Source organism: Pleurodeles waltl, chromosome 11 (genome assembly GCF_031143425.1).
Source record: "Pleurodeles waltl isolate 20211129_DDA chromosome 11, aPleWal1.hap1.20221129, whole genome shotgun sequence".
In the NCBI taxonomy this organism is placed as follows: domain Eukaryota; kingdom Metazoa; phylum Chordata; class Amphibia; order Caudata; family Salamandridae; genus Pleurodeles; species Pleurodeles waltl.
In genome coordinates this window covers 72,994,501-73,022,431 of record NC_090450.1, presented here as the reverse complement: position 1 = coordinate 73,022,431, position 27,931 = coordinate 72,994,501, and the positions used below count along the sequence as shown (strand labels likewise).

Here is a 27,931-nt window from a genome sequence, read left to right as displayed (position 1 = left end):
GCAAAAAGATTGGGGATGACCCTGCATAAGGAAACAAGTCCAACAATTGAGATAACTCAAATAATAACAGGTGAATTTCTATGGTTTTGTATGTTTAAAATGTGAGCCTAACTATAACGTCCCTGTAGCCTTTGTTTTTAAGTGAATTTCAGTGTTTTTTTATTAATTCTATTTCTTAACGTCCCTTTAACCTTTGTTTTTTTCAGTGAACATATATATATATATATATATATATATATATATATATATATATATATATATAGTGATTTTCACATAAAAGATGCAGAAACAAAATAGTGTGAAGGGAACAAAAGGCATACATATATGATTGTAAAGCACTTATACAATGGTGATCCTATACATTTGGGAGTTGCGACTTAAGGAATTATTTTGCATTAAAGTTCATATGCCAATTGCGGTTTGACCCACTTAGGATGTCAGAGTCATCATCAGCTCCCGGGCTTATGTCCTGGGAGCAGTACAGCTCTCTCATTCCTGGTTCTATCATGCCCTCCCTGCTAACTCTACCTAGAATATAGATAGATTTATGTGTGTGTATGTATTGCAATTGTCTATCCATCTATCTATCTTATATAGAGAGAGGTAGAGAGATGCAATCTGTGTGGTCATAAGTAGAGCATGGAAGGGATCACAAGCTCTAGTTAGCTCAGTAAACTATAACTGGTGAATTTCAGTGTTTTTTAACTGACATTTTCACCTAACTATAATGGCTCTTTAACCTTGGTGTGTTTACTGTGAATTTCTAGGGTTTCTTTATACATCTATTTGGGATCAAGTACACGTTCCATGCATTATAAGGATATTGCAAGTGCCCAATGAAATTCATCATCACATAGAAGAAGGAACCCAAAGGCTGAGTTCTTTTATGGTTATGGAAGTCCAGGGTGACTTTCAATATCCTTATTGTGTACAGCAGAGGGGACTTTATTCCTCATAATACATGGACACACATCATCTTTCCCACATATCACTTAAATCCTTGGTGTGTAGCTCTTTCACGTGAAAGAGAAAGCATGTTTGTACACAAGAAGGTTAAAAATATAATCTCTATTGCAACATTAAACAATCAAAAAAGCTGTTAGATATTTGTTGCAAAAAGATATTAGAATCAGTTTAATACATGTCCTTTTATGAAAAAAGGTGTAGCAGCTCAGAATGTAATAGAACATGCTGAAAGATTCTACCTTTTCAAAATTACTCAAGGTGTATTAAAATAAACATACTGCCAATAATATCTCCTTTCTGTTTGACACTGTACAGCTGGAAACACAAAGCAGAAGAAAGAAAAAACATGTTTCATATACGTTCTTCAAACAGCTGCTTTAATTATGCTCTATATGCACATACCACAGGAGCATCCTGCAACCCCAAAATGACAGGGATATTAACTATCAACATACAACATTGTTCTATTAGGTGTCATTAAACCTCATCCTAAACCATTTGTACAGCACTTGAGTATTGTATTGTGAAGCTACGAGGAAGATATCATGGAATGTAATTTAAACAAGAATAGTACATATACACTTGAATGCAGCAAATACATCGACTCTATCAAATGTGTAATAGACAACTACTCAATACAGTGTCAACATACAGTGCTCAATCAATTGTGCTGGTGGCGCGAAAAAGTAATCACAATAAAAATATCCGGGAACGATGGAAGGAGCTCAAGACATCATGCCAAAAGAAAGTGAAAAGTCCATAATTATTGACCAACGAAAACACCATACTGCACAAAATGTCAATCAATTAAAGTTCTTCTAGACACCCTTTCACAATTCTCAAATATGTATGTTCTTTTTAATTCAGAAATATGGACTCTTCACTTTCTTTTTGGCATAACGCCTTGAGCTCCTATCTTTCCTGTGTATTTTTATTGTGATCACGTTTTTGCGTCGTCACCGTTGATTGAGCTCCCTCTTCTACAAATGATTTAGGATGAAGTTCATTGACACTTAATTGTACCCTATGACATGCTTTTCCCCTCAGCTGCTGGCTGTGGCAGAAGGCATTATGGCAACAGAACTCAACTATAAAAAGCTGTTACAGTTGAGCGGCTACTTAATTTCTTTATAATGGATTACAGGTATGTCACAAGTTGCCGACTGTAAAGAAATTAGAGACGGACTTTAATTCAGAGTTTGCACAAACCCATATATATATTTAACTACTGGAGTAACCCAGTGCTATCCATGCTAAGCTAAAAAATAACGCATGTTGACATTTTTTCAGCAAAGTCTTTAATCCCAGGATTAGCTAGTGCCTTCTGTGCCAAGCTGAAAAATGACAAAAGGATTTCACCATTCCAGAAACAGTATTACAGCTTTCGATTGGTGAAACGCAATTAAAAAAAACAAGAATACAAAATGTAGTGGCTACCACGTGTCGCTTTCCGTTAGAGATTGTCATAGATGCATAGCTTGCTTAGACACAAGGTCCTACCCAATAAAGGTGAAAACCACATGATTACAATTTTAAAGTACAACATAATGTACGCAGAACAACAGTTAGGAACTCTTGGAAGTTCACTGATTTAGGTGGAGAACTGCTTCTTTTTATCAATCACATCCACAACAAAAGATGCTCCACACATCTAGCCACCTCAAGGTGTGTTACATATACACATTCTGCAATGATAGCAGTACCAGATGGTTTTTACAAATACATTTTGAAAAAGAGTTTCTATCATGAGTATGGTAATTTGGCATTTGGATTGAAAAGAATGAAGTACATATCCGTGCGTGTGTATGTGTGTATGTGCGTTTGTGTGTGGGTGTGTGAATATATACATATCTTCATAATAAAACACTTTTGAGATAAATCTGGGCTACTATAATCTTCAAAAACATCTGTTTGATGTTGTCATACTGATCTGATTTCAATAATGTATCAATATTAATAATTTGGTGAAAGTAAATGAAAACAAAAATGTGTTTGATGACGATAGAACTTAAAATAGATATAAAGTTTAAAATATAGCTGCAAGAAGTTAAAATACAGATGACCCTCTGCGTAGAGCTTCTGTGCAAGAGCAGAATGCCCTATAAAACTTTACTGCAGCGTCACTAAAATGAATTCAGTTTTCCGCCACCGACTTTGTGACTCTGGTGTCAGCTGGTTAATATCTGAAAAAGAAAGTCTCCAATAATGACACATTACAGAAAAGCTACTTTATACATATGGAAATTAAACAAAAGGATGTGTTTGAACAGGTGGACCCTTAAAAAGATTTCTAATTATTCTGGTACTGCTGAAATTATTTCAATTTTGCATCTCAGCGGATATACATCTGTAAGCTGAAAACAGGTGTTCATCAAAAGGAGATAATAAAGAGATGCCACAGCCAAAACTTGGAACCTCGCCTGCATGGTGTGATGACAGATAAATTGGAAAAATCCTTCTAAACGTCTCTCTTCTGCAGAAGGAGATTACACCTTTTTAGAAAGGCAAAACATGGGGTTCAATTATGTATTGTCTTGGCATGTGGCTGTGATGAAAGAGAGAGTCTTAAGCATCAATAGACCTAAACTAACATCCCAGATGGGCTTCTGAAAAGAAAAAACCTTCAGCAATCCACCTGCATAAAAAACAACTTCCGTAACTAGAAGAACGACAGCATTGAATGCTTCTCCTTTACCCCATCCAAATTGTCCATTTATCTTGAATGTAAATTTCATGTACCACTTACAGCCTGTTTCTGAAAAGAAACAATAGTAATCTTTGTAGAAATCAAACAGTCCACACTCTTGAGATAACACTGTCACCAAAAAATGTCTTCCATACACAGCTGTCTCATAAGGCACGAATTTGTATAAAATCTAGAGGAATATCATTTGTATTTGCTGTTTTCTTTGCTTCTCAGTTTCCTGCCAGTTGAATTATATATGTATATATAAATACAGTACACAGCCTTCATAGCAAAATTACATTTCTGTTCTGCTTTTTGCTTTCTCGGCTAAGATAATTTTAGAGTTGTAGATTTATTAGGGGTTGTTCAGAGGTGCCAAATCATTTTTGAAAATAGGATTGTGCAAAAACAGCTCTAAGTCGATTTTATGAATTTTTCGGTATTTGAACATTGTAGAATGCCAAAACACTGACGCTCATTCACTATCCAGTCCCTATCTGTGAGATTTACAGAAATAATGCCTGCTCTTCCTGCTTTCACAGGAAATTGGATCTGCTCAGGGGCGTAGCTTTGGGGTTGGTGAGGGGAATTGGGGGCAGGGGGGGTTACACCCCTCATAATAAATGTATTTTCTGATAAATAGTTGGGTACAGGTGCTTTCAGTCCAGTATTGTGAGATGTCAGTCGGATTTCAGCAGGAATTTGTACATACACACAGACCAAAACACACACCAACTCTCTCACTAACTGCTTTGGAGATCCTCAAAAATATTGCTTATTTTACACACTATTGTATTTTCTGCATTCATCCCCCTTTCCACTGCCCTTAGGACACTATCATGCACCCTGTTTGTTGTATAATACATTTTGACATTACGTGCCAGTCTGATTGTCAGAAAATCTGAAGCTCACACCCACCAATCTTAATGACCAAGCTACTTCCCTGGATGTGCTTTCCAACATAGTAATGCAAATTTTATCCAGCACTCCAGTGGTGTGCTGGGCAGAAATGTCTCTGCTCAGAGTAGAGGTGAAGAGTGGCTACCTTTGATCGGGAACCGTTTTTTATCTGAGAAAATAGTGGTAGAAGGCTATGGAGGATCAGAGGGAGGAGAGAGTTTGAACTGAGATCCTCCATAGATCTTCCACTTGCTTGCCATGTTGTAGAGGATGTCGTTTTTAAGAAGTTTGTGGATCAGGTGAACAAGTCTGAAAGTCATCCTACCACTGGCAGAGAGCCAGCAGAGAGCATGCAGTATAATGATTATGGTGGTCATTCTGACCCTGGCGGTTCGAGACCGCCAGGGCCATTCTGACCGCAAGCACCGCCAACAGGCTGGCGGTGCTTTTTTCCCCATTCCGACCGCGGCGGTAAAGCCGCGGTCGGACCGCGATTTCTGCCCCGCCGGCTATAATCCCTGGGGATTATGACCCCTTTACCGCCAGCCTGTTTCTGGCGGTTTTCACCGCCAGGAAGAAGCTGGCGGTAAGGGGTGTCTTGGGGGCCCTGGGGGCCCCTGCACTGCCCAAGCCACTGGCATGCCACTGGCATGGGCAGTGCAGGGGCCCCCTAACATGGCCCCGGCCAGCTTTTCACTGTCTGCCTAGCAGACAGTGAAAAGCGTGACGGGTGCAACTGCACCCGTCGCACGGCCGCAACACCGCCGGGTCCATTCGGAGCCGGCTCCTGTGTTGCGGCCTCATTCCCGCCGGCCCAGCGGGAATGTCAGAATGGGGGCCGCGTGAGTGTGGCTGCATTGGCGGCCGCATGGCGGTCGCCCGCCAAGGTCGGAATGACCCCCTATGTGTTCAGAGTTACTAAATAAGGAGATTATAAATAAACAATTCCTTACTGGTATAAAATGTAATCACTAAATCATACAAGACTGAATTTTTCCAAAACTTCAATAAAAAGTTGCAGCTCAGTAGGGCTATGATGAAGAGCTATATTTTAATAAAAACACGTAAAATGGTTACATGTGGGGGTATTCAGGTGATTTTCACATAAAAGATGCAGAAACAAAATAGTGTGAAGAGAACAAAAGGCATTCATATATCATTGTAAAGCACTTATACAATGGTGATCCTATAAATTTGGGAGCATTAAAGTTCATATGCCAATTGCGGTTTGACCTACTTAGGATGTCGGAGTCATCATCAGCTCCCGGGCTTGTGTCCGGGGAGCAGTACAGCTGTCTCATTCCTGGGTCTATCATGCCCTCCCTGCTAACTCTACCTAGATTACTTCAGTGCACCTGTCATAACAATACTATGGCTCACTGGTGACTCTGTGCCCCGGCTAACACCTTCTGATCATGTCAGCCTTATAATATATTTTGATGTCCTGATGATGGCCCGACATCCTATGTGAACTGGAAAGCAATTGACAATCGACCTATGAACTTTAATGCAAAAACATGTCCTCAAGTCATAATTCGTAAATGTATGTTGTATAAGTATTTGGGTCATATATGTCTGCCTTTTGTTCTGTTCATACTTTTTTGTTTCTTTATTTGCATTGTGTGAATCACCTGAACCTGAAGCACGTCACTAATTTACTAGCCCTAATTATATTACATGTCTTCATCATAGTACGTCTGTGCCGTGGTCTTCCAATTGAGTTAATGACACTGATTGTGTTGTTTGAGTTAAACATTTTATATTATTCCAGTAAGGAATTATTGTTTATTTATTATCTTGCTGGTTCACTTCTGATCATTGAGTTTTCCTTTGTTCTTAATTAAAGATCTGGCGATTAGGCATTCTTCAGAATGTAAGGATGCTTTTAGAAGAGCTAGGTGACTTTTTGGATTACATTATAGGAGCGAGTTGACATAGTCAAGTATCAATGAGATTAGTGTTTGGGTCACAAGTTTGAGATGTTGAGCTCTGAAAACGAGTTTGATTCCTTGAGTTAAGCAAATCTGGTGATTAGATTTGAAATGTTAGCTAAGGAGTTAATATGTTTTTGAAGGTTTAAATGTGAGTGAAGTATAACACCCAGATATGTGACATTGTCAATGGTTGACAAATTATAGTCAATGATGCTGGCAGAGAGAACCTATTCATGGACAAGGTTGAGAAGAGATGAGGCATAGTTCTGTTTTGCTGTCAATGAGTTTGAGGTGGTGGGTGGTCATCCAGGTTTAGAATTTCACGTGTTTTGCTGACTAAGGTAATGTACTTAGGAGTGATGACCTTCAGATGCACCATGTCTTGAAGGAATTATAGGCCCGAGTCTCTAATAATGTTGTTTATTATGACTTGGGACTGGTTGTTAGTTATGAAATAATCCAGTTGAGATCAATTTTGTCAAAACCCATGTAAACGTTTAATGTCTGAATAAAGGCATTGTGTTCCACAATGGCAAAAGCTGTAGAGAAATTAAGGATAATCAGCAGACAGGAGTCCACTTTATCTATAATACAAGGCATGTCATATATAGAGTGTAAGATGACAGTGTGTAATCTAGTCAGCCCAAAAGCAAGATTGGTAGATATATAGGAGTTTGTTTTCCTTGCCAAACAATTTTAGTTGGTCATTTACACAACTTTCCAGTAGTTTTGCTTTGGAACAGCCGGCTTGATATTAGACCAAAGTTGTTCAGGTCTTTAATTTCGCAGAAGATTTAACAGGGGTGTAATTTAGCCCAGTTTGAGAAAGTCAGGAAAAACTCCTTGAGCGAATGACAAATTAATCCACTTGAAACTATGGGGAAGCAGAGTGTTAAATATTTCTTTGAAGTTTGGCCGGAAAGTGGTTGGAGGGGTCATCAGAAGGTTTGATGTTGGTGATAATGTCATGAAGTTTCGTTTATGAAATCATTTTGAAACAATGATTGGACCTCCAACTGAGAAAGAGATATCACTTGCAATAATGAGGTCACTTTCATGTTGGTGGGTTTTGACAGAGTTGAGCAAAGTCACTCTAGGAGGAAAAAAAGGAGGATATGCTATTACTCGGCTTGCCCTATTGTAAGTAGAAATTTCCAACAAAAGAATTTGTGTTTAGAAAAGCTGAGTTGGGTGGTGATGTGTTCCATGCATTACTCAGTGAATACACTGTTGTAACCACATTGGTCAGATGGGTGGTATTTAAGTGTATTATGGTATCTTTGGGGACAAAGAGCTTAAGTTTAACTGAAAAAACATTAGAAGTTGCTGAGAGAGCAAGAAGATAAAGCCACCAATCGTGTAGAGTTGCAGTAAATAATTGCTACTGATCTTCCAATCTTTCCCAATCTGTTTTTGTGTAAAACGGAGTAATCAGAGTACAAACGTAAATAGTCTGTGATACTTCAATGGGGCAGGTATCTACTAGGATCAGAGACAGAGGTTGTGATTCAGAGTAGAGTCTGCAACATTGATGCAGTGATAAGATCTCTTGGAATAAGGAATAGTGTCAAGTGGGGTGTGTTTCCCTGGCAAAGCCCTGTGACTTGGGTGTGATCTAATGCTGCCACAGGTAGCATAATTCATCTGTCCTTTTTCCTTTCAGGATGTTCTTGGCTAGGTTACTAGGGAACAATTCATTAGAAAGTTTTTATACTATGAGATCACTATTTTTGGAGGTCAGATATACTTTGTTGATTAGGGTTTTCATAGTGTCCATTAGAAGACGAAAGGTTGGTCCATAAATCAGATGGAATGACTTGGGGAAGTGGTCTTTTTCAATGAGTTCAAGGTCATTAAAAGGCAATGAGATATTTGCACCTGTGGATGAAATGCCAGTAGTCAAGGGGTTGGGTGGGTGGTGTCTGTCTTGAGAGTTGGAGTTAGAACTAGTGGGAGAGGGTAGGTCGGAGAAGGTTGGGAAAGAAAGTGGGAGAGAAGGCTTTAGGGTGAAGGAACATATGTGTAGATGTCTCACATAAAAGAATGGAGGAAGAAGAGTTTGTATCAGGAGAGAGAGGGCATGATTTGGGATGTTAAAAAGGAGTTGAGATACGTGACCAAACAAGGATTTGGTCGTAGGAGAGGACTGGTTATGAAGATAATGTCAGAAAATAGATTGCATGTACCATTATCTTCTGCTTCATAAAGATGGAGAGGCTGGCATTAATCAGAGGTGAGGGGGGGATGTCATTTTCTGACTCGGTTGGATTGAAATTTTCTGTGAAATCCAAAAGAAACTCTCAAATAGTTCTTGCCACAGAGATGTATTGCAGGAGGAAAACATCAATTCAGTCTTTATGTCACAATCTTTTAAGGTGTGGTACTGCTCAGCAATGTTATGTTATCTTATGCAGTATCACCTGGGAGGATATCCTAGCACTGAGCAGGTGTAAGTCTAGCCATACCTAGGAACTAGTGGGATGACTCAAAAAAACAGGTCTTCACTTTCTTATGGAATTCAAGAAGTGAGGAGGAGGCTCTTATCTGTGGCGGCAGGTCATTCCATGGCTTAGGAGTGATGTAGCAGAAGGCAAGACCTCCAGAGTTGGTTTTCCTTATATGTGGGATTTTTGCAAGTAGGAGTCTGGAGGAGCTGAGGTGTCTGGAAGGTTTGTGAAAGCAGATGGGATTGTTGAGGTAAGCTGGGCCAGTGTTATTTAGTGCCTTGAAAGTGTGAGTCAGGAGTTTAAATTCTGCTCAATTGCGAATCATGAGCCAGTGGAGCTCATTCAGGTGTGGTGTGATGTGAGTGCGGGATGGGGGATTGATAGCGATTCTGGAAGTCGAATTCTGAATGGTCTGCAGCCTTCTGGTTAGTTTTTTGTTGGCTCTGTGTCTCCTCTGTCCATAGTCACGTGAATGTCATCCGTGGTAGCAATTAGGGGTGGGCGATATATTTTGCTCTGCCGGTGGAGTTGGTAGAGTTTTGGCCAATCTGTGTTATGGTTGTAACATGGATTTCCAGCCAAATTCCACCAACCACCGTGTGGCAGAGTTTTTTGTTGTGTGCAGCTTGCTAACGGAAAGTTTGCATGCACCAGCGAGATCTGGGGTCTTCTAGCATGATTTTCAGTCAGTAGGAGTGCAGGAGTTTGTGACCGTTTGTAGTAAAAAAGTTGTCACTCAAGTAGAAAATCTACTTGAGAGGCAGCAAAATCAACTCAAGAAGCTGCATCCTCTGGCGCATCGTATGTTGCAGTTTATGCTGATTTTGCAGCATGGAACGAGCTCCTGGTTCTAAATCACAGTGCGATGTGCCTATTTTCACCCATTTGCGGAATTCAACGGAATCACACAGTGTTTTTTTGTAAGTCTGTGTCCGTTAAACTCCATGAGTTCCACCCAGGCCTAGTAGCGATGAGGGAAGTTTCGATGATGTGTATGGGTCTGAAACCAGACTGAGTGATGTTGAGTACTTGGTGGTTGTTGAGGTATTCAGTGAGGTGTCTGTTAATGATTATCACCAAGATCTTTGCCAGGAATGGTAGCAAAGTGATTGGTCTGCAGTTGGCGAGTGTTGAAGGGTTCACAAAGGGTTTGTTCAGCAGTGGGAAGACAGTTGCATGTTACAAGAATCTGGGAAGATCATGAAAGAGGTAGAGGCATTCAGAATGGGTGTGAGAATGGCACTGCTCGGTTGCAGTCAGGATTATGCAGTGCTCTGCAGGAGAATATGCTGTAAGTTTTTTTTCAGGAAAATGATGATGGTTACAAAATCTTGCTAGAGTTCTAGATTTTCGGCCATAATAGTGAAGGGGAGGGATGGCAGGGTTCAAGTTGAGGAGGGAATACCTTTGGGAAACAGTGTGGTACTGAGAAGAAAATGGGGGCCTTAAGAGTTCCAGAATCTGGGCGTGGGCCTTTAAGACACTGCACTGATCTGACTAAGTATCCCTAAACATGATTCCTATGATAGGTCTTATTCTGACAAAGGTTGGGCTTGTTACAGAGTAGAGTCTTGCTTATAGATGAGGTAGGGCTTGTCACTGAAAGGAGATTCAATTGTTCATGAGTTGGACTTGTACTAGGAAGAGACAAGTTTTAAAATGAGGTTGGTACAGTTGAGATAGGGATTGAAATATCTTGGCTGCCGGGATCAATGCTGCCATAATCTCAAAGGCCTAAGGTTATAGAATGATGAATCTAAAATGTGAGGTAGAGGTTGCAGGCGAAGGAATGTAAGTAGTAGAAAAAACACGTTAGGAAGCACCTGCAATATGGCTGCCACTGAGTTGCTTCCTCATGAAAGTTGGAAGGAGAAGCTTATGAGAAACAGTACTGTTGAAGAGGTGAGACAAAGGAGAAAAGAAGATCGCTGCTACCCGAGGAGAGATTTATGGTCTATTAAGCAATCTTGGATTCAATAATGTGGGCAGCAAACAAGGGGGCACACAAAATAGCAATTTCAAACCACTATAAGGGATCCTCTAGGAAAGCAATAGAATTGAATTTCCCACCATCAATCCAATGTGGTGGGAAAGCAACTGTTGCAATCCCAGTGGTGCAGATTGGCCCGCCGGGGCAGCTGAGGACCACATCATTGGAGTTTTCTGTCAGTATAGGCTTTTAGAATGAAAAAAGTGGGACTGGAGATTCGATGCAAATTCAAACTGGCTTCTGCTTTGCAATACTCAGGAGAAGGGCTTCTCCACACCGGTGGACCAGCTTTATGTCACCATTAAAGTGAAATATCCCAGTCACAAGATTAGGGCCTGAGGCAGCCACCAATTGATTGTTCAGGAAAAAGTCAGTAAGGTGCCTGCTGGTAGCAGTGTTCTTCATGTACACTAACAAGAATTAAACTGCTATCTGATTCCAGACAGTGTTCTCCCCTCCATCATGAAACAGTATTTCTGAGAAGGATCATAGCCTGGGCAATGTAAGTGGTTAGACTTTTTTATGAAGAGTCCATGCCCCTATACAGATAAAGTCTGCCTGGCAGATTGGACACATGGATGAAGCATACATTTGGGCAGTGCGCTGTGTTATTTTGGCTCTTAAAGTCACTAACAACCACCATCAAGTTTCTGGAATTGGAGGAACAGTAACAACAGGCAGAAACATGCTTTTCCCAGCAGTACCCTGCTCGATTTTGAGTAATAAACGTTTTAGCTAGCGAGGTGTATTGCACACGTTTTGTACAATGCATAAAATTGCATTGTATGTATTTGCATTCATTTATGAAAACAGCACTTCTACCAGATGCACTGTGAATAGTAATGCAGAACATTATGACATTGGGAGCAGAATGGTTACAATCATGGTGAGGTTGCTTTTTGATAAACAATAACAAATTACTCTTAGATTAATTTGATTGGAATTATACTATAGTTGGCCGTTTGAGTCAGCCACCCTGGTCCTCAAAGGTGAAGTGATTTGCGTTGAAAGCAGACGTGAACGTAGAGAGACAAGCTTTGGCTTTCGCTTCTCGAGTACTGGTGTTCACGTAGAATGGAAGGGCAACCTTGTGAGATGGACTACGGACACAGCCTTGGTGAACAGCCACCAGTTAGGGCAGAAGCAAAGATTTTATGTGACTTGTGCCCTTTTGCCTTTTTGGATTTAAAAAAAAAGGTGTTCACACAGAAACAGAAGGTGATGGTTTAAAGGTAAAACGAGATGAAGGGGCAAAAAATATGTCTTACGCATGAAGGTCCTCTCGAGAATTGAGCTTATTCTGGGAAATGGTGCATAAAGCAAGTGTTGGAATGTGGAGGAATGTTGCAAATCTGGCAAGGAATCGCTGACAATATTACTATGATGCGGAAAATTCTTATTTGCTTTACGAGTGACACTCTAAGGTTCTAAAAAAAATTACAAAATTGTTACATAACTTATATAGTGGCAGTGATTGTAGCTCAGACCATCTGCAATACGCCTAGTTTGCGAATCTTTAATGATATATATCAAGAAATGTCAAAACAGTACAAATAGATACATAGGAAACATAGTGATAAATGTCACTGATCTCCCAACAAAGAAGTCTGAGTATTTTCCTAACATCCAAAAGGGATGACAAAAGGAAACAAAACATATAAAGCTTAATCTAGCCAAGGAATATTCAGGCCAGGGGAAAACCGACTACTTCATTACACTACTCATTTCAAATTAAAAGTAGCCCTGGGCGGAGTTCGCAGAGTTCTGCTATGCGGAACTCCGCGAAGTGGCGAAAAAACTCTGCCGCACTATTGGGTAAGCCACGCTGTTCACTCAGATTTTCAGCGGCAGGAGTTTCTCCCGTGCTGTAAACATTTTACAGCGCAAATGGATTAATATGGAGCATCAGAGGGTGCTAACTTCTTTCTGCCTCTTGAGTAGATTTTCTACTTTAGCGGAATGTTCCTCAATGCGAGCGGCAGCTTTCTCATCGAGATCGGTCACAGCCTCCGGCGATCGCTCACGTTCAGAAATCTCTCTCATGCTTGCCAACTTTTCGGTTTCTCTCTTTCATGCTCGCCAATTTAACGTTGGCGAGCCAGAGGAAAAACTTTTTCGGAACCTTTAGGAGGTTCAGGCAGAGAAATAGTAACTTTCTAAAAGTTACTTTCCCCCCCAAAAAATTAAATGTACCTTCGCCAATTAATTGGATATCTAATAACTATATATATTAGCTTTCTAATGGCATTGAGCGACATTTGTAGCTATTTCCTGACAAAAGTAACAGATAAAATTTTATAATCTTTACTTTGAACATTTCTAGGATTTAACTACAGCCTGCCAGTGAAAATAGCTTTTGGTGCCTGAAGGAACATGCCTATCTTAATTTTGCACATATTCCACTTTTGAGTGACAGAAACATCATGTGTACAACAAGGTGTACTTAGGGGTAACATTTTAATAGTTAAAACTAGTTTTTATGGCCTTTCAAAAAGGGGTAATTTGACATATTAGACAGCTGGTTCTTAGGTTGCTGCACTCAGGCTACACATGGTAGGCCTGAAGCTACTCTATACAGACCACTTCTGTGGATGCACCATAGATGCTGCAGTCCACAGGTGACAGTTAACTCTCAGGCCCTAGGTGTATCTCCTACACCATATTCAAGGGACTTAAAGGCATATTAAATATGTCTATCAGGGGTAAGCCAATTTAACTATGTTTAAATGGGGAACACGGGCCCTTTATTCCTGCTTAACAGGAGTACTAGCGCACTGCTTCTATGTTCTTCAAATTCAGCAAAAAAAGTAAAACAATCTGGGGTGACCTGGCTGATTCACTATGTGTGTGTGTGTGTGTGGATGTAAGTGTGGGTGCATGTGTAAGTGTGTGTGTGTGTGTGTGTGTGTGTGTGCTTTTGAGTTTAAAATATTACGGTTCAATGGAATTTTTACCTACACTACAAAGTGACTTTAACCTTTTTTCATTTGCTGAGGTTTTTTTTTAATGTAAAGTATGATATTATTACCATTCCTAACTTTAATGTCAATTTAACATATGGGTCTTTCAGTGAATTTCTACACTTTTATAATGTAAAGTAAGATTAATTAATATCCCAAACTATTTCAAACCCCAGTATGTAGTCAACTCAATATATAAAAGAGGCCTAATGGTTTTGTCACCGGGTAACTACGTCAATCTACAAGGCAAGCCTATTTGCTTTGTCAAGAGTTCAACACATCAATATATGAAGGCAAGTCAATAGGCTTTGTCAGGGGGTCGCTCATCTTCTCGCTCATCTTCGCATTCAGCATTAAGGCCAATAGAATCCATAACCACATTTGTTACTGATAACAAGTATTGGAATATGCATCAATAAACATTTTTAAAAAGTATTTTATTTAAAACAACAATATATATGTGACAGGGGACTTTCTTTTACATTTCCCATGCCATGTAATGCAGCCAAAGAACCACAATAGATCTCCTAACCCGTAAAGCAAAATCTCCACCTTAAGGATTGCTTGAAAACAATATAAACTTTTCTTGGGGGCCTCTTTATTTAGACCACAGGAAACATAGGGTTAACTTTAAGTGATTTTTCAATAGGGCTACTGCACAAACCATAAGCCCCCAGAAATACTCCTAAAACAACTTTGTGGTGCTCCTGCCCAGTATGGAGCACCACAAAGCAAAAACAAATATGCTAATTAGCTTTTCTAGGGTTCCATGAAGCACTCCTTGCCGAAGCAGTGATTCATAAATCAGCAGCCACAGCCGCTCATTTATTATTATTGTTGGTAGGCTCTTGACACATTTTTTCATCTACCTTTTGTGTGCCAGGGTCCCAAGCAGGATAACCCCAGCTTGCAGTAATTTGCAGCCCCGCAACTCTTTAAGCTTCTCGCAGGCAGCCCCTGTCCTGGCCTCGTGGGAGCCAACAACATTTCCTTTGTGTTCCCAACAAGCAAAAGCCCTGCATGTCTTGAGGACGAGCAGGGAGTAGTGTGGCCAGTGCGACCTGCCCTGCCCCAGACATGGGAGGAAAGGGAAATGCGCCAGTCGCCTAAAGTTCACACTGTCGCAGGGCATGGAGACGCTGGGATAGTCTTTAATCAGCACAAAAAGCATGTGATCCCCAGGGCCATGAGTTGATGCAGGTGGGGTCCTCACATCCCTTTTGCCAAATGAAAATAAAATGAGCACCGGTCTCCAGCCCCTGGCCTACCCCAGAGAAAAATTAGTAAAATACAGGAGATTGCCATGTTTTGGGGGACTGCTGTGCAGTAAATTTTTTCCTTTTTACATTTTGGCCAAAGGCTAGAGGGTCAGAGTATTTCTAACTCCCCCCTTATTTCCTCTTTTAAAAACATATTCAGGTTAAGGGATCAAGTCCTAAAGTCCTATAATAGCTGCTACAACATTTATATTCATGTTGTGTCAGCTAATCAGGGCACTCTCTCTGAAAAAAACTCTAAGTCAATCAGAAGGCTAGTATTTTTGAATGTGAGCTCAAAAGTCCTGATATCTATACATTTTTAGGCTTACATTCTCTAAAACTACTGAACAGATTTACACTAAGTGACAAAAGGCATGCTTTCTGCGTTAACATCTAGCTTTCTGACAAATTTTGTGTAATTCCATTCAGTCGTTTCGCCTGTTCAAAAATCCCTTTGGAAACTTCATGTAGAAATTGCTTTATGGAACTCCCTTATTCCTTGACCCATGCTTGACAGAGCACCCTGAAACTGTTCAGGAAGGAAATGAGGTGGATGAACCTTTAAAAAAAAAGTTTTATGAAGATTTATCAAATGGAACCAAAGTTATTAGGAAAATACAAAATGGATTTCCTATCATAACTAACTCCTAACTATAACTACACAGTGTCAAAGCCACTGTGCAATATATCTACATATAGCTATATCTATTCGAAAAACAAAAGAGAACTTTGGGTAGTTCCCAAGTTTAGGTGGAGAGCAGCCAGGAACTGTTGGCAGCCATTTTGAGACTCGGCTTCAGTCGCATCTCAAATAAAAATGAAAAAAAAGAAAGGAGGCAGGGCTCCCTGTGATACCCCATCCCACATCCCTCCCCAGGCTAAAAAGCATTTTTTTAAATCACGGCAAAAATGGCAAATAATTATTAATTGTGTGTGATTGTTTTTTTAAAAAGCAAGGGCAGTGTCCCGCTTGCTTTTATTTTTGCCCCTGGGTGGGCCAGGTCATGGGTAAATATTATCTTAAGGAGAAGGTGCCCCAGGCCTTACAGAAGCCCGGGGGACCGCAACTTGCCCGGGGCTTTACATATAAAGTATGGGGGGTGCACCCCACGCCCAGGGGAACACTTGAAAAAATATGTGGGGGTGTGCTACCTCTCCAGGCCAAATACTTGGTAAAATATGTGGTGGGGCGCAATGCCTCACTGAAGCCCCAGCAGTGTCACCTCCCTGGGGCAATGATTACAATGTATGAGTGGCCGTGCACCCCCCCTGCAGTCCAGGGGAGTGCCACTTTAACAAGGCACTCAATAGAATATATGAGGGGGCACATGGCCCCCGCATCCTGGGGTCCACCACCTCCCCTGCTCTCCAATACGTCTGCCATGGACCCCGGGGACCACCGCTTCCTCAAGGCTAAAAGGAAACGATGAAAGATGCAATGCGCCCTCCCCCCCTCGTGAGCGCATTCAAAAGTAATGTCAGCTCCTGTCTGGAAAGTTTTGGGGTCATCCGTCAAGTGGGGGTGAGAAAAAGGGGTGTCCCAAAACGCATTTGCCCAATGTATTTTTCCATAGTGATTTTGAACTGGAGAAGCTCCTGAACACTGGACGGAATTACACCAAATTTGTCAGAAACATGGCTCTTGGTCCAGAAAGCAACCTTTTTGTTATTTGGTGTAAATCTGTTCAGTAGATTGTAAGAAATTAAATAATATCCAAATTTGTTTATATAGGGACGTGAAGGCTCTGCGAACCCTGCTGATCTCGTGCTGCGATCTGATTGGCTGCCGACACTTCAACATGGAAGTGTTGGCAGCCATGTTGGTACTTGGCTTCAGCCAAGTCCTAGGAAAAGAGGTGAAAAAAAGAAAAGGAACCAGGGTAGATACACTCTGACACTTTAGCTCTGGTGCTGGAGTCTCAGAGGGACCAGGCATTTTGTTAAAATTTCCAGTGAGAATCACAGCCATATGCGGGTCTGCTGAACTTTTTTTTTTTAAAACCAAGCCCAGGCTCCTGCACTTGTTCACTAAACCCCCTGAGTGGGCAGATTCTGGGTGCAGTTACAATTTGAATGGTGGGGCATCCTGACCCCCTGCTGCCCTGGGGACTGTAATCTCTGGGGCCCACCTCCCCGGGGCTTTATAGAAAATGGATTTGGGGTTGCTGCCCAGCCCTAGGTCCCACCATCTCCCAGGGCTGAAAATGTGCATGTGTGCGGGGGCTGCATGACCCCCTCCCACAGCCCCGGGGCTAAAATACCATAATGTGAGGGGATCCAGGCAGTCCCCTGGCCCCAGGGCCATAACCATTGGAGGAGTAAAAGATGGCCCTGGGGACCATCACCCACTGGGGCTGGCTCCTGCTATGTCCTGGTGTGCCCACCCCCGGGACTTAGCTGTTTGCTTTTGCTTGGTGAGAGCTGACAGCTCCCACCAAGCAAAAGCAAACAAAATCCGATTTTGTAAAACAGCTCCCGCTGGCAGAAAGCATAGTTTTTATCTGATTCCATGCACACAAATAAGCATGCAGGGAAACAGATAAAAACATTACTCCAGCAAGCAGGAAGCTGCTATTTAAAGCAGCTCCCTGCTAGTGGGAGCAATGCCGGCTCCCACAGGACGTGGGAAGCCAGCTAGGACCACGGGGCCTTTTGGCTCCTCCTGCAGTCCGGTCACTCTCTCTTTCTCTCTCTTTTCCATCCTATAAAGGGATGGAAGAGAGAGAGAGAGATTGTCATTGAAAGAGTAAGATTAGCAGGATGTTTGGTACAAATGTTATAGTCACATTTGGATGCAGAGTGGAACAGAGTCCCTTATGGCCTAACAGTCAAGATCTTGTGCTGTCACTCAGTAGGCTGAAGGTTCAAATTCTAGTATGGCTTGGCAGTGTGTTTGTTTATTTACTAGTGTTTTTATTGTTAAACCTTCCTAGTAATGGATCATTCAAGTTTCTTTCCAATTACATGCAAGGGTTGACTGTCATAGGTATGTCTGAAAACATCACAGTAAGTAGTCACCTATGGCCTAAAGGTTAAGGTCACAATCCCTTGCACTGGAAGTTGAGGATTCTACTCCAGGTGTGTCTGTGGTCATTTTCCTTTAAAAAAAATGTTGAACTTCAAAAGTTTAAGGTTCATAATGAAAGGTGATCGCACTCTTTTTAATTGACAAATACATTTTTATTTTCAATATGTCCAGAAGTATCTCATTCTAAATGCATTGTTCAGCAAAGTCTAAAAAAAACTCACTGGCTCTCTCCCTCTCACTCTCTTTCTCTCTCTAACTTTCTGATTTTCACTATCTTTCTCCCACTCACACATCCACTCAGACCCTCATGCACCCACTCAGAGCCTCACGCATCCACTCACAGACCCACTCACACACACTCACTCACAGACCCACTCAGACTCTCACACACCCACTCACAGACCCACTGAAACCCTCTCACAGACAAACAAAGACACTGGTGCACCCACTCACAGAACCACGAAGACACTGATGCACCCACACTCACACCTAGACAGACACTCTCACAGCCACTATCACACCAAGATACACCCTCTCACACCTATTCTCATACCCAGAGAAACAGGCTGTGGGCAACTCCCATCGCACATGGCCAAAGGTTAGGGGGTTAGAGGGTTAGGGGGGGTTAGCCACAGGGTCTGACTGCAGGCCAAGCTCTGCGACCAACCCCCCACCACGCAGTCCCTTTGGGGTTGGGTGGTTATAGGGGGTTAGCCGCAGGCCACCCACGGCCGTAGTTGGATTAACCTATAGTAATAACAATTACTTTACATTAAAAAACAGAAATTCACTGAAAAAAACAAAGGTTGCAGGGATGTTATTGTTAGGAAATAAAATTTAAGAAAACATAGAAATTCACTTAAAAAAAATCAAAGGTTACAGGGACATTATAGTTAAGATCACATTTCAAAACATAGAAGTTTCCCTGTTATAGTTAGAGTTATCTCAAGTAACTACAACTCGTGCCCTAAGGTAACTCTAACTCACACCCTTACCATGCACTGCTAATTACCCCATAAATTATGGTACTCATGACATCTTTGATAACATCATTGATAATATGAATGTAATATCTACAGTGAAACTTTTGACAAAAAACTGTTCATGGTGGAGGGGTGAGTTATAGAAACCTTCAGGCGCGAGTTATAATTACTTGAGATAACTCTATAGCAGGTGAATTTCTATGGTTTGGTACATTTAAAATGTGAGCCTAACTATAACGTTCGTGTAACCTTTGGTTTTTAAGTGAATTTCATTTTTTTTTTTTATTCTATTTCTTAACTATAACGTCCCTGTAACCCTTGTTTTTCTCAGTGAACATATATATATATATATATATATTTATATATAAATATATATATATATATACACACATATATATATATTTATTTATCAGCCGAGATACTAGCTTTTTTATACGTACATGATGTTTTTTTGGTATACATTTCGCCTTATATGCTTCTACAAGATGGCACCCATGGTTTTCTAGAAGGACTTGTATATATACTTTGGATTTTGTGATTAGTCCTTCTTTTGTGTTTGTGATTATGTATTTATAGTTGTTGTTTGTCACACACCCCCACCCGTGAATAAGGCTACGGCTGAAACGCGTTGGGAGGAATACCATTTCTTTCTTCTTTTTTACAATATATTTTGGAACTATTCGTTTGGTGTCTTGATCTCTTGTTGGATTGAATGAGGGAACTTATAAATATTTTATGGGATACCCGAACCCATATCAAGACCGCCATAATAGAGCTTTGGCAAAAAAGCGCGAGCCCGGGGCTTTTCCAAGGCTGAAGAAGGGTGGGGCACATGCCCAATTCCCCCCAAAAAATATTCCAAATCACCCAACCTGCTGCGTCCTCTGGCACCGCCGCAGGCTTAGGATGGCAGGGTATGCCTACCCTCCCCCTACATGTTTTTTTTAATGTATTTTCAGGACAGGTTACCAATTTCCTGAGCCTTAAAATAGCTGCCATCGCTCCTATGTTGATGTGATGGCAACCAATCAAATTAGATCTGTCGGCGCGGCGGAGCCTCCGCAATTTGCGTTAGATATACATTTTGAACCTTATTTCTCAAAAAATACTGAACAAATTTACACCAGATCACAAAAAGCACACTTTCTAGACCAAGATCTAGCTTCCTGCCAAATTTAGTGTTAATCCTTTCAAACATTTTGACTGTAGTTTGTCTAATTTTCCTACAGAATATTAATTTGGGAACATGTGGTCTGGGCTCCCCCTTTTTCTTAGCCCCTGCTTGATGGATAACCCCAAAACACGCACATAAAGGGCCTCATTACGACTTTGGCAGTCGTAATGAGCTGACTGCCAAATGACTGGCAAAGCCACAGGGAGGAGGCTGCGGTCGTACAGGCGGCCTCCGCCCACCCCCCCATTCATATCACGATTTTTCCCCCCGGCTGACCGCTGGAAACAGTGCCAGGGCATTGGCCTTGGACCAACATCACCTTCGGAATGTTTAAGGTCTACAGAAAGTGCGCATTCTGAGGGTGCTGGCAAGGGAGACACTGCGGTGCAGGGACCCACTGTGGCCCCCAGCACTGCCTTTCCACCAGCCTTTTCATGGCCGGGACCTCACCATGAAAAGGCTAGCGGAAAGAGGACTCGTGATCAGCACTGCAGCACTAAACTCAGCTCCGTCATGGCTAAGCATGACTCTGACCGCCGCCACCACGTCGGGATCCATGATCCTGGCAGTGTCGGTGGTCCCCTGGTGGTCAGACCTCCGGGGACGCAATCTGGCAGTCTGACCACCAGGAGTGCGGCGGTCCGACCGCCACCACGGTTTGGAGGACCTCGGAGTGCCAAACTTGTAATGGGGGCCATAATGTTTAATCATACAAAATTGATGACTAAATATGTTATCACTTTTTTTTTAATGAATTGTTTGCTTATTTATTACAGACATATTTAACCATAACTTTTAATCTATGTACTATATATTGGTAAAAACTGAATATATATATATTTTTTTATATTTAATAAACATGTCTTTTGAAGAGTTAACGTGCTTTAAGATTAAAACTAATTGTCTCCACCGACAGGTGAAAAATTACTAGTAGTAACTTTATACTTGTAAATTCAGTCTTTGATTTCTCTACCACATGAACTGAGGGGATAAAGATATTAGGTCTACACTTAAGTGTAAATCTACACTCGGAAATGGTGAATAACAAAAAGTGTAAACTTAAGTGTAGCTGTAAACACATACATGATTAAATAAATATAGTATATGTACCTTCGTAAATAAATGTATGCATATTTACCTTTGTAATTGGGTCCCAAAAAGTCCATGATGGCTCTGGGGATGAATGGATGCAGTTTCTGACATCTCTCCCTACAATACAAAGGAAAAGCTGTGAAAGCTGCTCGTTTGATTTCCATATTTTCCCATCCACCTCCCTTTTGGATGGTCCGTTCTCTGCTATATGGCCAGTGTTAACATGACTTCTGCCTTCCTCCTGCCAGAGACCAAGCCATTGCATGCAAGGAGGATGGTTGCTAACAGCTACCTAGTAATGTGTATTCAGTCTCTAGAGTAGTGCTGTGAGGCAAAACCATTATAAACAAGGTCACACTTTTCTAAAGATATCTTTCCATTATGGCTATCAAAATGTACTTTCAGCAGAGAATTAGTTGTTTCAAAGTCGAATATAATTTTGATCCATAAATGTAACATTTTCCTAGGTCAAGATGCAATAAAGTGACTTTTATTCATATTAGACCTGTTCATGGAAAATGTAGTTTGACCTAAATAGAGAGTGTTGGACTTTTGCTTATGCAGGGTCATCCCCCGTCTTTTTCGCCTCCTGCCTCCTATTTTTTTCTGACATGTTGCTGTTGGCTTTTCAACTCTGAGCACTTTACCACTGCTAACCAGTGCTAAAGTGCATATGCTCTCCTGTTTAAATTGTATGTAAGTGGTTTATCCATGATTGGCATATTTGATTTACTAGTAAGTCCCTAGTAAGGTGCACTAGAGGTGCCAGGGCCTGTAAATCAAATGCTACTAGTGGGCCTGCAGCACTGGTTGTGCCACCCACATAAGTAGCTCTGTAATCATGTCTCAGACCTGCCCCTGCAGTGTCTGTATGTGTATTTTTACACTGTAAATTCGACTTGGCAAGTGTACCCACTTGCCAGGCCTAAACCTTCCCTTTCCTTACATGTAAGGCACCCCTAAGGTAGGCCCTAGGTAGCCCCAAGGGCAGGGTGCAGTGTATGGATAAGGTAGGACATATAGTAATGTGGTTTATATGTCCTGACAGTGAAATACTGCCAATTTCGTTTTCACTGTTGCAAGGTCTGTCTCTCTCTCATAGGATAATATGGGGGCTACCTTTAAATATGATTAAAGTGTAGATTCCCCTAGAGAGTAGATGGACATGTGGAGTTTGGGACCCCTGAACTCACAATTTAAAAATACATCTTTTAGTAAAGTTGATTTTGAGATTGTGCGTTTGGAAATGCCACTTTTAGAAAGTGAGCATTTTCTTGCTTAAACCATTCTGTGACTCTGCCTGGTTTGTGGATTCCCTGTCTGGGTCAGTTTGACAGTTGGGTTGTTTTTCACCTCACACCAGACAGTGACACAAAGGGAGCTGGGGTGTGATCTGCATTTCCTGATTAGCCATCTCTGCTAGGAGGGAGGGGTGGAGTGGTCACTCTCATCTGAAAGGACTGTGCCTGCCTCTGACAATGCTGTCTCCAGCCCCCTGGTGTGTGTCTGAGGCCTTGCCTGGGCAAGGCAGGATTTCACAAGAAGGTGTGAGTCCCCTTTGAAGAAAGGTGACTTCAAAGACTAAAATGGGTATAAGAAGGGCACCCAAACTTACAAACTTTAGAAACACTTCTGGAACCAAGAGGAACCTCTGCCTGGAGAAGAGCTGATAGCTGAGGAAAACGTGCTGCCCTGCCTGTGACTGTGCTTTGTGGAGCTTTCCTGCAGTGCTGCTTCTGCCAGAGTAAGAGGGCAAAGACTGGACTTTGTGTGCCTTCCATCTTGAAGAAGAAATCTCCAAGGGCTTGATGTAGAGCTTGCCTCCTGTTGTTGAAGTCTCAGGGATAGCAAAGACTTCTTCCTGCCAGCACCTGGAGTCTCTGGAGAGACCCCTACTCTGCTCTGTGGTGCCCTTCCAGTTCCTGGGACCCTGAAAGGAGAGGCTGGCAGCCTAAGGACAAAAATACACGCACCGAGCGCCGTGCGGAGAAAAGATCGACGCGAATCCGATCGCGGCTGAGAAAACGACGCGACGCCGGTTCCGCAGCTGAGAAACGACGCCGCAGGAAACGCGACCGAAAAACCGACGCCCGGAGCAGGAGAAACGACGCGCAGCATCGCTGACGGAGGCTGAGAGATCGCACCCTGCGCCGCGGGACTTTCGGATCATCGTGTGGCTGGCTTTTTCAACGCGCACCGCCGTGCCGAGTTGTTTTCGACGCACACAGCCGTGCAGGGTTACTTTCGACGCACACCGCCCGTGCGGGGTTATTTTTGACGCAAACCAGGTACATTTTCACGCTAGCAGCGCTAGTGTGGTGTTACAACTACCTAAAGACTCTTTTTATTTTAAACCTTTAAAAAATCATAACTTGACTTGTGTATGTTGGATTTTTGTCGTTTTGGTCTTGTTTTGTCTAGATAAATATTTCCTATTTTTCTAAACTGGTGTTGTGTCATTTTGTAGTGTTTTCATTAAGTTACTGTGTGTGTTGGTACAAATACTTTACACCTAGCACTCTGAGGTTAAGCCTACTGCTCTGCCAAGCTACCAAGGGGGTAAGCAGGGGTTAGCTGAGGGTGATTCTCTTTTATCCTAACTAGAGTGAGGGTCCTTGCTTGAACAGGGGGTAACCAGACTGTCAACCAAAGACCCCATTTCTAACATTGGTGACCAGCGGTCGGGATTGGACTTGTATTTGTACTTGACATACAGTAATTAAGTGTACACTACTGTTTTGATCTCAGACCACTACGTGACCACATACTACTTGTTTGGTGATCTTTTGATTTTTCTCTTAAGGACTCTTTTTATTCTACTTCCATGATTTTGCTGATCCCTTGACTGATTCTTTTTACTTCATTGGGAAATTATTTTTTTCTGCCTTTTGGAACTTTGCACTTGTGACCATCATGTCTCAATCTGGAGATGCAACAGCTGGAGCTGTGTTTGAAATGGAGAAACTGAAGGAGTACTCAGTTGCTCAATTGAAACAGTTCCTTAAAGATCTTGACTGTCCCACTGAGAGCTCCACCAGGGAGGGGGAGCTGCAACAGGCACAGAGGGCCTGGGTGACAATCAAGAAGGCTGGAAGGCACACAGAGGAGGAGAATATGGGGGGGGAAGTGCAGAGGATACACAGTGGTGTAGTGGAGGAACCTGTTACGCCTGGGGGGAGGGTCCCCAGGAGGGGTGGCAGGGTGTCACCCAAGGGTCTGACTCCTGAAGAGTTACAGGACAGACAGGCAGAGAGGGAGTACCAATGGGAGCTGAAAAAGCTCAATTGGGAGTTGGAAGAAAGGAGGAGGAACTTAGAGATTAAAAAAATGATTTATGCTTACGAGCTTAAATTGAAAGAGCTGGAAGTCATGAGGGCTGAGTCCAGCTGGAATGGTGGCAGCAACAATTGTATATCCAGTGATGCTGCAGAAGTGCACATGCCCAGAGAGGTGGTGCCCTACTTGAAGGAGGGAGTTAACACACGCCAGGAGGTTCAGGGGTATGAGGTAGCTCCAGTGATGCACAGGGTCCCTGAGGTGGATTGGGGAACTGGCCTGGGGAGTCATATTCCTACTGGTGGGAGGGACACTCTACTGACTCTAGGTGAGAGTGACAGGGAGAGGGGTTCCCCCCAGGTAGAAGTCCTGGTTATGGAGTGTGAAAACATCCCAGAAGAGTGTGGGTTGAGTGTCAGGGACAGTCAGGTACTGTCTCACCAGTCTCAGGAGGGTGATGTGGGGTGCTTTTTCAAGGCAGAGTCACTGGATGGTTGGGTGAAGGGTACTTTGGTTAATTCATGTGAGGGGCTGAGTGATGTAATTGCTGGAGAGCATATGTCTAGTCCTTATTTTCCAGAGCTATGCCAACACCAGGTGGAGTGTGAGTTCTCTGACCCCAGGGAGCTTACAATGGAGGCAGACTTCTGGGTGAGTACCAGAGAGTCTGAAGAGGCATTTGGGGGTGCTCCTGAGAGGAGTGATCTAGGTAGTTCCCAACCAGGTGAGGTAGGGAAGGATTGTAGTGTCCCAGGTAGGTCCCAGTGTAGTGGGATGGGTGAGGGACCCCATGTCCAGTCTCAGAGGAGAGGGAATGGGGATGGGTTGAGGCCCAAGGTGCCCGAGATCCGGTCCCAGGTCCTGGAGGGTTCCCTGCGGGAACACCAGGAGGGGAGCCTAGCCTGTACCATAGGGCCATCTGTTGAGGGAGACCCCACAGTGTCAGGAGAACTTGGGGGGGCGGCTGTAGCCAGCGTCCCACCAGTTCTGGTGTCTGGCAGTACCACTCCTAGTGAGGGGGTGCAGAAGTCCAGACAGAGGGTTGAGAGGGGGTTGCGGACCCCAGTGGAGAACCTGGAGGGTCAGGGGTCAGCTCTGAGAGCAGAGCCCCCCATGAATGACCTTGGTAAGACCATTTCTGGGTTGGGGGGAATCCAGACTCTGTCAGATGGGCAGAGGTCAGGAGACCTGTGCCAGCCAGACTCTTGTGTGGCCCTTCGGGACAGTGTGTCCCTTGAGGGGGGTAAGTGTGCCCCCCTGGAAGTCCTGGTGTGCCAGGCAATGGTTCAACCGCAGGGTGGTGACTCTGGGTTGAATGATCAGGTTCAGGGGGTAAACTCTGACCTGATGGGGGGTAAGTGTGCTCCCAAGGAAGTCCTGGTGTGCCAGGCAGTGGTTCAACCGCAGGGTGGTGACCCTGGGTTGGATGACCAGGTTCAGAGGGTAAACTCTGACCTGGTAGGGGGTAGGTATGCCCCCCAGGAAGTCCTGGTTTGCCAGGCAGTGATCCAGTCTGTGGGTACAGACCCTGGATTGGGAGGCCAGGTTAAGGGTGTCCCCCCTGACCTGGAGGAAGGGGCTACTGCTAACAGTGCCCCTACCATGTTGTCTTCTGGGGGGGCCACTCCTAGTTGGGTGGTCCAGGACCCCAGAGGAGAGGGCAGGGGGAGGGAAGCCTCACCCCTGGCCCTGGTCCAACCTGAAGGTACAGACCCCAGGTTGGAGGATCAGTTGCAGGTTAACATCCCTGCACTGGTGGAAGAATTGTGCAGGACTGCTTCTACAAGCACCCTGACAGTTTTTGACTCTGGGGGTGCCGCGTCTGCCGGGAGGTTACAGAGCCCCAGAGGGGAGGACCAGGGTCAGGTTGTCATCCCTGACCTGGTGGAAGAGAGAGTGGTCAAAGGGTGCCAGGCACCTGGGGCTACCACCCCCCACTCTCCACAGTCACAGTGGTTAGAGAGGCCTGAGGTCGGGCTCTCATCCCTGACAGTTGTCTGGGGCCACTGTGGCTTGCTGTCCTGGTGGACAGAGTTGCCCCTGGGGGGGGAAGGACGAGAGTCACACCCCGGGGGTGGAGTGGGCAACACCACTGTGTTGGCCCTGGTGGTACTATCTGCCCATTGCAATACATCTGTGAGCAAAGTAAAGTTAGGTGTTGCACAGATGGTGTCTGTAGATGTGGAGAAGGGTTCCCCATGGGTTAGCTTAGTGGGCCCTGAGAGTATGGACAGAGGGATCCAACTGGAGTCAGGAAGGCGTAGAACTGGAACATGCCCCTGCTGTTGTGGGCCTGGGTCCCTGTTCTATCGCCCCAATCAGGGAAGTACATCAAGGTATTGATTGTTCTCCCCTGGCTTTAGGCTGGTAGGGGGTCGTGTTGGACTTTTGCTTATGCAGGGTCATCCCCAGTCTTTTTCGCCTCCTGCCTCCTATTTTTTTCTGACATGTTGCTGTTGGCTTTTCAACTCTGAGCACTTTACCACTGCTAACCAGTGCTAAAGTGCATGTGCTCTCCTGTTTAAATTGTATGTAAGTGGTTTATCCATGATTGGCATATTTGATTTACTAGTAAGTCCCTAGTAAGGTGCACTAGAGGTGCCAGGGCCTGTAAATCAAATGCTACTAGTGGGCCTGCAGCACTGGTTGTGCCACCCACATAAGTAGCTCTGTAATCATGTCTCAGACCTGCCCCTGCAGTGTCTGTATGTGTATTTTTACACTGTAAATTCGACTTGGCAAGTGTACCCACTTGCCAGGCCTAAACCTTCCCTTTCCTTACATGTAAGGTACCCCTAAGGTAGGCCCTAGGTAGCCCCAAGGGCAGGGTGCAGTGTATGGATAAGGTAGGACATATAGTAATGTGGTTTATATGTCCTGACAGTGAAATACTGCCAATTTCGTTTTCACTGTTGCAAGGTCTGTCTCTCTCTCATAGGATAATATGGGGGCTACCTTTAAATATGATTAAAGTGTAGATTCCCCTAGAGAGTAGATGGACATGTGGAGTTTGGGACCCCTGAACTCACAATTTAAAAATACATCTTTTAGTAAAGTTGATTTTGAGATTGTGCGTTTGGAAATGCCACTTTTAGAAAGTGAGCATTTTCTTGCTTAAACCATTCTGTGACTCTGCCTGGTTTGTGGATTCCCTGTCTGGGTCAGTTTGACAGTTGGGTTGTTTTTCACCTCACACCAGACAGTGACACAAAGGGAGCTGGGGTGTGATCTGCATT

At 43.2% G+C, this 27,931-nt stretch overlaps 1 long non-coding RNA gene across 1 annotated transcript in view; it reads right to left on the bottom strand.

Moving 5' to 3' along the window:
• LOC138266561 (uncharacterized) overlaps nucleotides 1–27,931 on the bottom strand; it is a 135,343-nt gene that overhangs the window by 70,559 nt on the left and 36,853 nt on the right. Inside the window, exon 2 of the long non-coding RNA XR_011199548.1 lies at nucleotides 21,466–21,536. This is a non-coding gene — a long non-coding RNA (uncharacterized lncRNA). The remainder of the gene's footprint in view (nucleotides 1–21,465; nucleotides 21,537–27,931) is intronic.